We start from the raw sequence: 11,795 nt of genomic DNA, 5'->3' as shown, positions 1-11,795 counted from the left end.
ACACTGGTTAATTATCGTCAATTCTGCATTAAAATTGACACTACAAACAGATAGACAGTCTTTACTACTATACCAAGGATACATTTCTTTTCGACTTTAAGATGTAATGACTGGCTGTCAGAACAGGACAGTTCAGGTAATTTCTTCCCTCTTTACTCAATATAATGATTTATTGTCAATGTAAAACCAAAAGAATTGCAGGTTAAAGTGTGTCTTTTGTTGAAGTTGATTCTGTTAAGATTGGCAGATGTTCCTGCTTACAGCCAATACATTGCTTCACATTTCATACAGTTTGATATAGCCACCATCTCTTCTCCCTCAGGCATATTAAGGCTTAATTGGAGCCAAGCTACTTACCACTGATGGGATCAATGGGAGAACCAACAGCGGACACTCACCATTTTCATTACTTACCGCAGTTCAATACATATGCAGCTACTGCAGCAATCAGTGAGTGCAGCAGTAATCTGTCAGAAGACAGAAGCACTTTTGCAAAATGACAGTATGCTACAGCTGAATTATATCCCATAATGTCAATTGGTGATGGTCATTTTCTTTAAGTGAACTGAATAACTAAAAATGACATTTTACTTAAAGTGCACTGCACAAGTGTACACATACTAGTAGAAATGTGTGGGTACACACAGTACACCTTCATGCACACACACAGAGGAATAAACCAGCTTTACTTAGGATATCAGTGTGGTGTATCGCTCAAAAATTAAACAGAACACTGCCAATCACATCAAATGATAAAATATGCCACTTCAGTCTTCTAACAAAATTTTGCTTCTGTGCATTTGGTACAAAGAAGTATTTTTTTTGTTACAATCAGAAGACAAAAAAAAGAAGACACATTGAAGAAAACAAAAAATATTTAGCTTCATAAATGAAAACACCAGTGGATTGGTTGCTTTACTGAAATGACAATTGATGGAGCATATATTAAAGGAATATTTTGTTCTTTAAACTAGAGACCTGCTTTCAACTTCACCTCATATTACCTGTCCTAATTACGTGCTATTTCTTGAAATGGGGACAAGACTATGAAAAGAAGATTTTATTTTTAAGCTACATTTTTCTTTATGGTGTTTCACCATTATTCGGCATTTTGATGGGCAAAGGTTTTAAATTCAATATGTAAATGAAATGTGTCCCAGTGTGTCTGACAGCTGAATCCTTGATGAGGAGCAGGACGAGGAATAAGACCAGCAACATGAACCAGGCAGCTCAGTCAATACATCTCAAATACAGTATGCGTGTCTGCTTGTGCACACAAACCTTAAAAACACATACATAAAGGTCTTGTTTGAGGTTAATATTATATTGTTCTAATATATTGCACTAATATCTATTATTTTCTACACAAGCTTAATTACATCAAGATATAAAACACTTTATTCTAATTACTTGTTAGCTCGCCTTGTTTGGATGTTTTCCATAATGCTAATCAGCTCAGCAAGTGAATCAGAAAGTATATGAGTGATGGGTGACTGTACCTCTGAGAGTTGGGATGAACCTGTTCTTTCTGTAAAGTCAAGAAGGTTTGATAAACTGTTAAGGGTCGAACAAACAAAGGACACCGACAATATTGAACGTACTTCTTTTACTGTTTCTGCATTGTCTAGTGTAGGAAACACAGACAGTAAATTCATGAGGAAATGCACCAAATTTAAGATTTAATAAGTGGGTAAGTAATGTGTCCCCCCCCCCCAACTACTGAATGACTGTGATAAATGACACTGCACGTTACTATAACTGGAGTTAACTCAATTTTGCTGTGTGATATTCTCCATGGCTCATTATCCAACTTGATACCATACCTGTCCAAAGGTATTGTCCAGAGTACATCCAGACCACAGGCCAAAAGGCATAATTACATTACACTGTTGGAAGAAAACCTTTAGGCAGAGGTATATTAGACATTATCAACCATGGTAATGATGCAGAGCCTAACAAAATATTTACAAATGTCCTGACATGACTGACTCTTTGAAGTTGGACACATCTCAAGAAAAATAAGATAATTTGTTAGAAAGTATCTTTAATTTTATGAAATTACCTTTCTGATATTGGGCGAGCACAAGGAATAGTGTTTAACTGTGTGTGTTAATCTGTGGCTAACTGTCTAAGTATAAGACCCACTTGAGACTGAGAGCAGACTGCTAATGACAGATCTGAGCTGCTCTGAAACACAAAGGAATCAAGGAAAACGAAAAATGTTCCTTCCTTTCAGTGCAGCAGTAATTACCAAAACGACAGAAAATTATATCAGGAGAATCTGGTCAGGATATTATATATATATATATATATATTTTTTTTTTTTCCAAAGATAGTCTGTAGCATCGTCTTTCACATGCCAGGTATAATGAAAATCTAATTTGGCCATTGTGAAAACAAGGTAGATTCTACAGCAAAGAAGGAAAATGAACAGTAATATGGATAATGGGTGGAGGTCAGCACCTGCCCAGCTGTCTCACAAAGCAGGATTACTTAATCATCTGGATAATGTTAGTAAGTAAATTTGTTAAGGAATTAGTTTGACATTTTAGGATATACACATATTTGCTTTCTGTAGTTAGGAGTATGTCTTAAACAAGATTTATTGTGTTACTTAGTAAACTTTAGAGGTCCCGGTTTTTGCCTTCATTTGAAAGATGGCATGGAGGCTGACAGGAAGCAGAGAGAGAGAGAGTGAGAGAGAGAGAGCGTGCACGAGAGAGAGAGAGAGAGAGAGAGAGAGAGAGAGAGAGCGTGCGCACGAGAGAGAGAGGAATGACATGCAACAAATGTCCCTTGCCAGAGTGAAACCATGGACATTGTGAATATGTGGCATACGCAGTAACCACTCAGCTACCAAAGTGCTCTGACCAAATATGTTTTTGACCATGACCCCCAGAACAACACATAGGAGCCTTTTCTAATCTGGCGCCACTAACAGCAGTAATGAGCTGGACAACATCATTTGTCTGTGCTTTCTAAAGCTGTTACAAATCACTGTTGAAAACTAATAATGTTTTATGATAAGGTCTGGTTAGGTTTAGGGAAAGATCATGGTGTGGGTTAAAGTTACTACTCCCTTAAAGTTAGGCAACCTTCGTCGTCATGGGTACAGTAATAACCATGTGTTTAAGGTTAGGGGACGATTGGAGTTACGATTTTTAAAAAGCTGCCCCAACTTGCTGTCAGAAACAGGAAATGAACAGTGGCGACATCCACTGTGGGTTGATGCCTCACACCACTGCTCCTGCTCCAAATGAGGAAATTTGCCTACATACAGTACCACTGAAACGTTTGGACACACTTCTCATTGCAGTGAATAGGAAGGTGTGTGTGTTCCCGGTAATAAAGCTGCTAGATGGCATGTGTTACTAAAATGTACTACATGACATTTAGATTCATTTTCACTCGAGAGCACAGTCTCCTTTGGACAGAGCCAGGCTAGCTATTTCCCCTTGCTTCCAGTCTTTATGCTAAGCTTAGCTAACTGACTCCTGGTCTCATTTAAGTCTAAGAAAGTGAATAAGTGTGTTTCCCAAAATGTCAAAAATCTCTTTAAGTAATCAATATCAGTACATCAAAGAAAAAGATCATCACAAAGATCAACCTGTTGCATTCTTAGAGCTTGTGTCTGTTGTCTTTTTATGCATGAAGCAGGAATATTTCAGTGATAAATTACTTATAGAAATGATTTAAAGTATGAACTGAATGATCAGTTCAATGAATGCATTTGAAGTTTGCATATGTAACAACAGTACAGTGGTGAATGTCTGTTTTTCCAGTCGCTGTTTGTTATGGAGCTATAATATTCTTCCCATAACTCACGCTGCAATAAATTCTCCCTTAATTTATGTTCCTGTCCACAGTGTTGCCAACGTTAATAAAATGTGCTCTGGGGACTGGGAGGCAATTTGTGTGTGTGTGGGTGTGTGTGTGTGTGTGTGTGTGTGTGTGTGCGTGCATGTGAGGTGTGCACTCCTTTATGATTACTACATATCTGTGTATATTATGAGAAATATAAATTGAACAACACAAAAAGACAGTTACATAAGAAAAGAAGCATTCACTATACTGTTGTCTGGAGGGTGTTCAATCTTGAAAATGTAACAATCTCAACCTGTTTACTGGTAAGGAAGATTGACATGGGAGATGGTCAACTTAAGTTAGCCTTTAGCTTAGCTTGGAAGCTGGCTCGCTTGCTGATTTTCCAATTTCTCATACACCAATTTCACCGTTCCCCATGACGGTCGTTCTCATGGGGCGATGCTAAGGTCTTGCTGCCTGGTACCCGGCGCAAACCAAGGTAATGCAGATTTTCCAACGTATCACGTAGCCACTTACTTCTATTGCTACTTTATTAATGTACATCACATATGTACAAGCACATACGACCACCATATATGATGGTTGTGGTTGACATTTTATGACACAGTCAGCAGAACATGACTGCGGTATTGCAGTAATATGATTATTGCCACAACTATAAACACTTTTGATTCATGCTGTTATTGAACAACACGTCATGCTAACTACTATCTAGTTCCAATCAAGAATAAACTGACTTCTACATTTGGGTACTCAAATGTAAGACCTACATTGAATCAATAAGCAAAACCAAAAATCAGTCGATAACATAATAGTGTGAGACATAATGTTGGATTGCCAAGTCATCTGTGGGAACAAAACAAAACATTATTTTGATGTTAAATTATAATCACTATAGACTGAAACATCACTTTTGATGGCTAAGAAATCCTGATTTTATTTGTTTCCCACAAGATCAGCTCTTAAATGGCAAAGGAGAGCAGAAGGACAGAAGCTGGTGGGTAGAGACTCTCAGTCCGGCCCATCCCTCATATGAGCTAAGGGTGCCACAGTAAATGTCTGGCCTCCCCATTCATTTCTCCCTTTTTCCTTTTTTCTCCCTCTGTCATGAGAAGTGGAGCACTTAGTCTTAAGTGAATAATGACAATGACTGTTTTCCAGGCTAGCCCTGATCTGCTGCCCTTATTGAAAAAGCAATAAATGGGCCAAGATTTATTGCTATAAATTACATCATCCTGCTCTCTTCTCTTTACCTAGCCTTTGTTCTTCTTTTAATTGAATGTCTTATTATTCTTTTTCTAGTCTCCTATTTCTGTGTCTCAGACAAATTCACTTCACTCTGCTTCATGGGCAAAAACATTAGATTTAGATGAGTTGAGTACAGCCAACACATCTAATGATAATGATATAAACACGTGATTCACATGTGCTACCAGAATGTGCTGTAAATGATTTCCCACAATATCTTTTATTAATCAAGAACATTATAAATCTGTACTCAGCTTTCAGTCAGTTTCAAGATAACTTAATTATTTCTTCTTCACTCCCTTTCAGCTATGCATCTTGGCTTATCGTCATTTAATCATTTTAGAGACAGTCCTCCCAAAGGTGCCCCAAATAACATATATTTACATTCATGACAGAAGCAAAGGAGGAAATGAGGTTATAATGTAGCAACAATGTCCACGTATTGAGGAGGTTGGAGTGAATGGATGGTTCAACAAAACATCAAACTTTAACATGAGACCATGATCATCCCCTGTTGTGTTGTTTAATTTGAGACTTCTACTTCTTTCTATCATCATAAGAAGCATACAAATCATTAAAATATAAGAGGCCATACTGTCTCTTGGCTCACACCACCCCATAAAAAAAGAACAGATATCATAAAAAATGTACTCTGCTCTCTTCCCCATATTGGAGCCAAACAAGTCAGAGTGGTGTTTATTAATCCAGGAAGCTGCTAGCTCAGGATACTGATGCAACATCAAAGTACAACCTTTGTGCCTCACCAGCATCAGTGCTCCATTGGTCAAAGTGCAAGTGTCACCTGAATTTGGAAACCATCCGTCTCGATACATCATATTCTTCCCTAATTCAGACCAACCAGTCAGTGTTTCCATACACACTACCAATCAAAAGTTTGGTAACACCTTCCCATTCACTGGAATTGAAAAGTGTGTCCAACCTTTTTGACTGGTATTCTTTATCAGCCAAGAAGACATAGAACATATATACAGTATTTTGGCATTAATAATCATAGCTGTTATAACTAGTTATTAAAAGCTCAAACCTTTCAAAATGTAGGACAATACATAACCAATAAAAACTAAATGAGATTTAAGGCTTGTCCAAGACTATATATAATCTCTGTATTCATCAGCACTTCCAACTGCCCTCCTGACTTTTTGTCATTTTAGAGAGAATAAGGCATGAGTATGCTGCAGGGCTGTGTGTGTGTGTGTGTGTGTGTGTGTGTGTGTGTGTGTGTGTGTGTGTGTGTGTGTGTGTGTGTGTGTGTGTGTGTGTGTGTGTGTTTGCTTCTGTGTACATGTGTGTGAAGTACATGCGACCAATGACGTTCAGGGAGTTATCTGTTGTGTTAAACACAGAGGAAGCTTCAATGAGGACAAAAATGGAGTCTTGAAGCCTGCGGCTTGGCTTTGGGCTTGAGAGAGATACACGCAGAGAGTGGAAATATTTCAAACACAAAATGTTTCACTGGACCAGCGGGGAGTTCAATCAGAGGATTGTGGTGATAAACACATGACGAACATACTGTGACTCTTCAGATGTTGTGTGTTTTCTGGAGGATTATGTAGGGGGCAATGATACATTAAACATAAAAAGCTTCACTCAAGAAATATAAGACCCATGATTTGTTTATTTGAACCTGACAATTGTCAGTGGGGTATTAACATTATCATACAAAAACAATGTTCTTGCACTGTATGTGCTGTTTGTGCCACACAGTGTTTTACTTTCAAGCACACTGTGCAGCTAAGCCTTAATGCTGGCAGTGACTGAATTTATCATAGTGTTAACTGAGTGGAGTATTATGACTGACAGGACATAAAAATGCAACAAAAAAGCATAATGGACATAATGGATAATGTTCGTGCAGTGATTAAGATTTTGTTAAATGTCAAGATCTTGAGATTGCTAGAATGAACACAACAAACTCAACTAAATCAATTTTCCTGCAAAAAAGAAAAAAGGTTAATCTTGTCACAGGTTTTATCCCCCTTACCAAAATTAATATTTCCACACTTTTTCTTTATTTGCTCTTTAACTGACTGGAAAAACCTACTGGCCCTCTATCCACCAGTTTCCCACTAATCAGTTAATTTCTTTTTGCTAATCAACCTGCTGCTTTTTGGATAAACATGAATGTTGTTGACACTGTAGATCCATGCAATAAAGTGTATTGCTGTTTCAAGAGTTGTTATATAAATGAACAATACATGTATGTGTCTCTCACCATCTGCAGATACAACATATCTGAATGAATTTCTGCTCTGTAATGTTATTATTCTGTACAAAGACGATGTGATTACAAAGGATAGATATTATTCTATTTTTGTGAGAAGTGTTTTTGTGACAGACTATAACACACTTAACCTGCTTTAGCTTTTGTAGTTTTGATAACATTAGACCAATCTCATGTCTGTCACCTGCAGGCAAATCATCTGACACTGGCAGGTTTTGTCGACAGTTACACTAATCACTATTATATCTGCTCCCATGCCTCAATCTCTATCTACACACAGAGTAATAGTTTTATGTTAGCTCTTGGTCTGGAGGTGTGGAAGGTGCATACATGATTCCTACAAAATGAAGCTCTGACATTAAAAGGTTTAACGTCTACAGTTATTTCTGAGACGTCTCTTTTCATCTTTAGAGATTGAAACAAAGTGTTAGACTTAGACTTAACAGTGACTGTTAGTGAAGTGGCTCTGCATGAATCCTTAATGATTCATTTAACCTAAATGTTAGTTAATGAGGAAAAAAGGTGAATCTTGTAATAACCCAGCATGGAGCAGAGATTCTTTTATGTCTCTTTGTAGATACAGACATCCTCATTTAAAGGCGAGAGAGGGGTGTAAATAAGGAAAGGGGGAAAAAAATAGATTGTACTCATGTAGGAAGTAATATCTTTCCAAAAAAAATGCTGATACTTATGTAATACCCTAAAATTACATTAAATTCATTAGTTGAACGGAGGGTTGCTATTATAGATCCTGTTCTACAAGACTAAAGCAAAACATTTTAAACTCATGCAGATATTATTTGTTTTTGCAGAAAAGGCTTTTATATGAAACTTGAAACTCCCTTCTTATGCTGCAATTTTTGTGCGAAAGGCCGCATTGTTACAGTCTTTCATACACACTAGCTATGAGTGACAGAGTATTTTACACTCCATTCCATTTACTTAACATAGTACTACGCGACCTTGGACACAAACTATTACCATTGAATGAGGATTCCTCATCTTTATTGTATTTACATATGTTTTTGTAATGCCTTATGTGTTGTCTACATTGTCTGGTCAATAATGATAGGTTTGGTTGTCAGAAAATAACATGGTTTTTAACATTTTCTTAAAAAAAAAAGATTCTAACAAAACATCTTTTCACTTCTAATTTATCTTGCGCTAGTTTGAACTGTGTAAAAGGCAGATTACTTCAGGTAAAACAACATTTGTTCATCAAACACCAGATTTAATTCTTAACACCTTTTGTTTTTTCTACTTGGGAGGTTGGAGTGTAATATTAGAAGGAAAAACACAATTTGAAGGTTTCTTCCATCAGCCAGGGGTCAGATTGATGTAGTCATGCTGGTATGTAGGAAGTATATGTGTGTGTGTGTGTGTGTGTGTGTGTGTGTGTGTGTGTGTGTGTGTGTGTGTGTGTGTGTGTGTGTGTGTCTGTGTGTGTGTGTGTGTGTGTGTGTGTGTGTGTGTGTGTGTGTGTGTGTGTGTGTGTGTGTGTGTGTGTGTTTGCAGGTGTGTGTGCAGGGTGTAGACTGACTAGCGGAGGGTTTAATCTAGGGGTTGCTGCCTGTTTGGCTGCATCAATCAAAATGCCACCTCAGAATCTTATAACTGCCAAAACTGTCAAGGCTGTCAATCTACCCTCCTCCCTCTGTCTCTCTCTGTCTCCGTCTTTCTGTCTCTCTCGCACACACACACACACACACACACACACACACACACACACACACATACACACACACACACACATACGGAGAGAGAGAGGGTTTTATCCATCTTTACATACCTTATTAAAAAGGTAACATACCTATTTTACAAAACGACTTGGGAAGGACCTGATAATTGGTTGATTGTTGATAAGAACTTCTGAATAACCCTAAATTGAGCTATTAGATAGTGATGAGTATCAAGAGGACAGACTTGGGGATAATACTGAATCAGTATGTAACGATTAGTTCACGGATCAATCTGTGAATTGACACACTGACCATTTTCTTCATGAGCTGCTCCTGATTAATGCTGAACCAGCTGCTGTATTGAACAAAACAGTATTCAAGTCCAGTAAATGTTATGTTTATAGCGCCAAATCATACTACAAGTTATCTTAGGGCACTTTTCACATAGAGCAGGTTTAGACAGTACTCGTTAATTTACAGAAACCCAACATTCCCCTATGAGCCAGTACTGGTAACTACAGCAAGGAAAATTCCCCTTTAACAGGAAGAAACCTCAAGCAGAAAAAGGCTCTCGGTGGGTGGCCGTCTTCCTTAATGACTCATTAATTAGTTAGTTAGTTAGGAACTTTATTGTTCACGCTGTGGAAAATGATCCATGACTCATTAATTACTTGAACATTAGTTTAAGCTCTTTTTGTGCCTCTCAAATAAAGTGATACATCATACTTCGTGATTGCCTTACCTATACCAACCCTTTTTGTGCCTCATCAAGTTAAGTGGTGCATTATACTGAGAAGTGTGATGCATCAACTCAAGAGGGATCAAAGAAAAAGAGAGAAATGTGTCTCACTGTTTCTCAAATCAACAATTTCTGTTAATGCCAGGCGCTCTACAGTGTGCTGTAACCATGGAAACAGCTTCTGTATATTCTCTAATTGAAAATCAATTAGGCTACGTAGGCATGTCAATTACTGCCTGTCTGAATAAACCATATACAAACTTGACAGCAAGTGTGCAGTGTTGTAGCTGAGTGTAGGCCACATAGATTTGACCATTGCTGCACAGCACAGCTCTATTTTGTGGCTTGTTATTGTTAACATGCCACTCAAAATTTAAAGCCAGAATGACATGTCCACTATCAAATTTCAAACATATTTCACGTCAACATACAGTACTTGTTGGTTATTTAATTCCAGTCTTTTCACTATTATTTCTGACATTACTGGTTTGATGCTGCTCTGATTCAGAGTTAATCAGAAACAACTCAGTCAGTGTGTCAACTCCCAGATACTAAGCATACTAATTATTACACACAGAATAATCAATGTTGTATTTACCATTTTTTTCTCAAGTAAATCATTCAGGGAGTACTTTATTGGCGATTCATCAATTATCAGGTTGTTCAAGATGTCTTCCTCACTTGTTCCCTAGTAACTAGTCTACTTAAAATGTTGTATACTGTATTGCAAGTGTTAGCATGAGACAATAATTGAAAGTTGTCATGTGTAAAGCAGAATCCATGTAATCTGAAAAGCACAAAGCATGTAATACTGTGAGTATGTACATATATAGAGAGAAAACCAAATTGTGAGTCTGCCAAATAATATAATTTATTCAACTGACCTCACATATATTTACAACTATACACTGCATGGATAAATAAATATCTGTAATTTCACTGTCAACAAACATTTTCAATGCTGCATTTAAAAGTAGACTCATTTGTTTCTGGATTTATTTTGTTTTTTGTTTTTTTGGTATACAGTAAACATTTATCACACAAAAATACAGCATCATCGCAATTTACGACATAGAGCCACAAATGTGTCTGTCCAACACCTGACAATGATTCTTTTCTGCGTGTGTTCAGGTTTGTGAACGAGCCTAATCTACAACACTCTCATTAAGAGGCTTATCAGTTGAGGAAGAGAGTTTACATTCACATTTAAGTCCAACGACATTGCCTGACACTTTGCATAGCGTCAGGCAGACAGCCCATTCAGTTTGAAGCTGATGTCATCTTTGTGGCGTACCATCAATCCCATTATTACTATGCTATTATTTATGTTTTACAGAACGGAAAACACCAGGACTGGAACAGTTTGGGGTTTAGTGTGTCTTGCTGTACCTCAGCAGATATGGCCACATAGGGGATCCATCAACCCCCTTTTACTTTCCAGCTGTGGCACTGACTACATCCTACCACCCTGACTGATGATGATTTTTGATAAATGTCTTAATTTACACATTTGTGATTGTTTCTAACCCAGACATCGTCCACCGCTGACTTTTTAACTAATAGATTGAAAAAGACACAAACAACCAATGACAATGCTGACAGGAGATAAACACAGAGAAGTCAACTGGACCATTGTAACACAAAGCCTAAAATCACTGCATAAACAAACACAACCTTTACTTGATCCTCCCCATATAGAGCAACAGTGCACCTGGTAGTTTGTAAAAGCTAAATCAGGGGAATATAAGGACTGTCATTGGGTAATTTATGTATTATGTAATGCTTAAGCAGTAATAACATTTCAACTTTCATCACACACACCATAAAACTAACTTGTCTAAATGCCAGTTTCTAACCATTTTGCAGCATTAATCAAATGTCCTGAGGGCTAATCGACTGGGGATTGGATCAATAATGACCGGTGCTAGTGACATGATCCTAAGAGGAACAATCATTTCCTGTCTCCACTAACCTGCTGTGGCTGTCCAGTCAATAACACTATCTAGACACACACACACACACACACGCACGCGCACACGCACACACACACACACACACACAC

This window comes from Scomber scombrus, chromosome 13, assembly GCF_963691925.1.
Source record: "Scomber scombrus chromosome 13, fScoSco1.1, whole genome shotgun sequence".
NCBI classification, from domain to species: domain Eukaryota; kingdom Metazoa; phylum Chordata; class Actinopteri; order Scombriformes; family Scombridae; genus Scomber; species Scomber scombrus.
The sequence above is the reverse complement of the archived record's forward strand: the minus strand, read 5'-3'. Positions refer to the sequence as shown.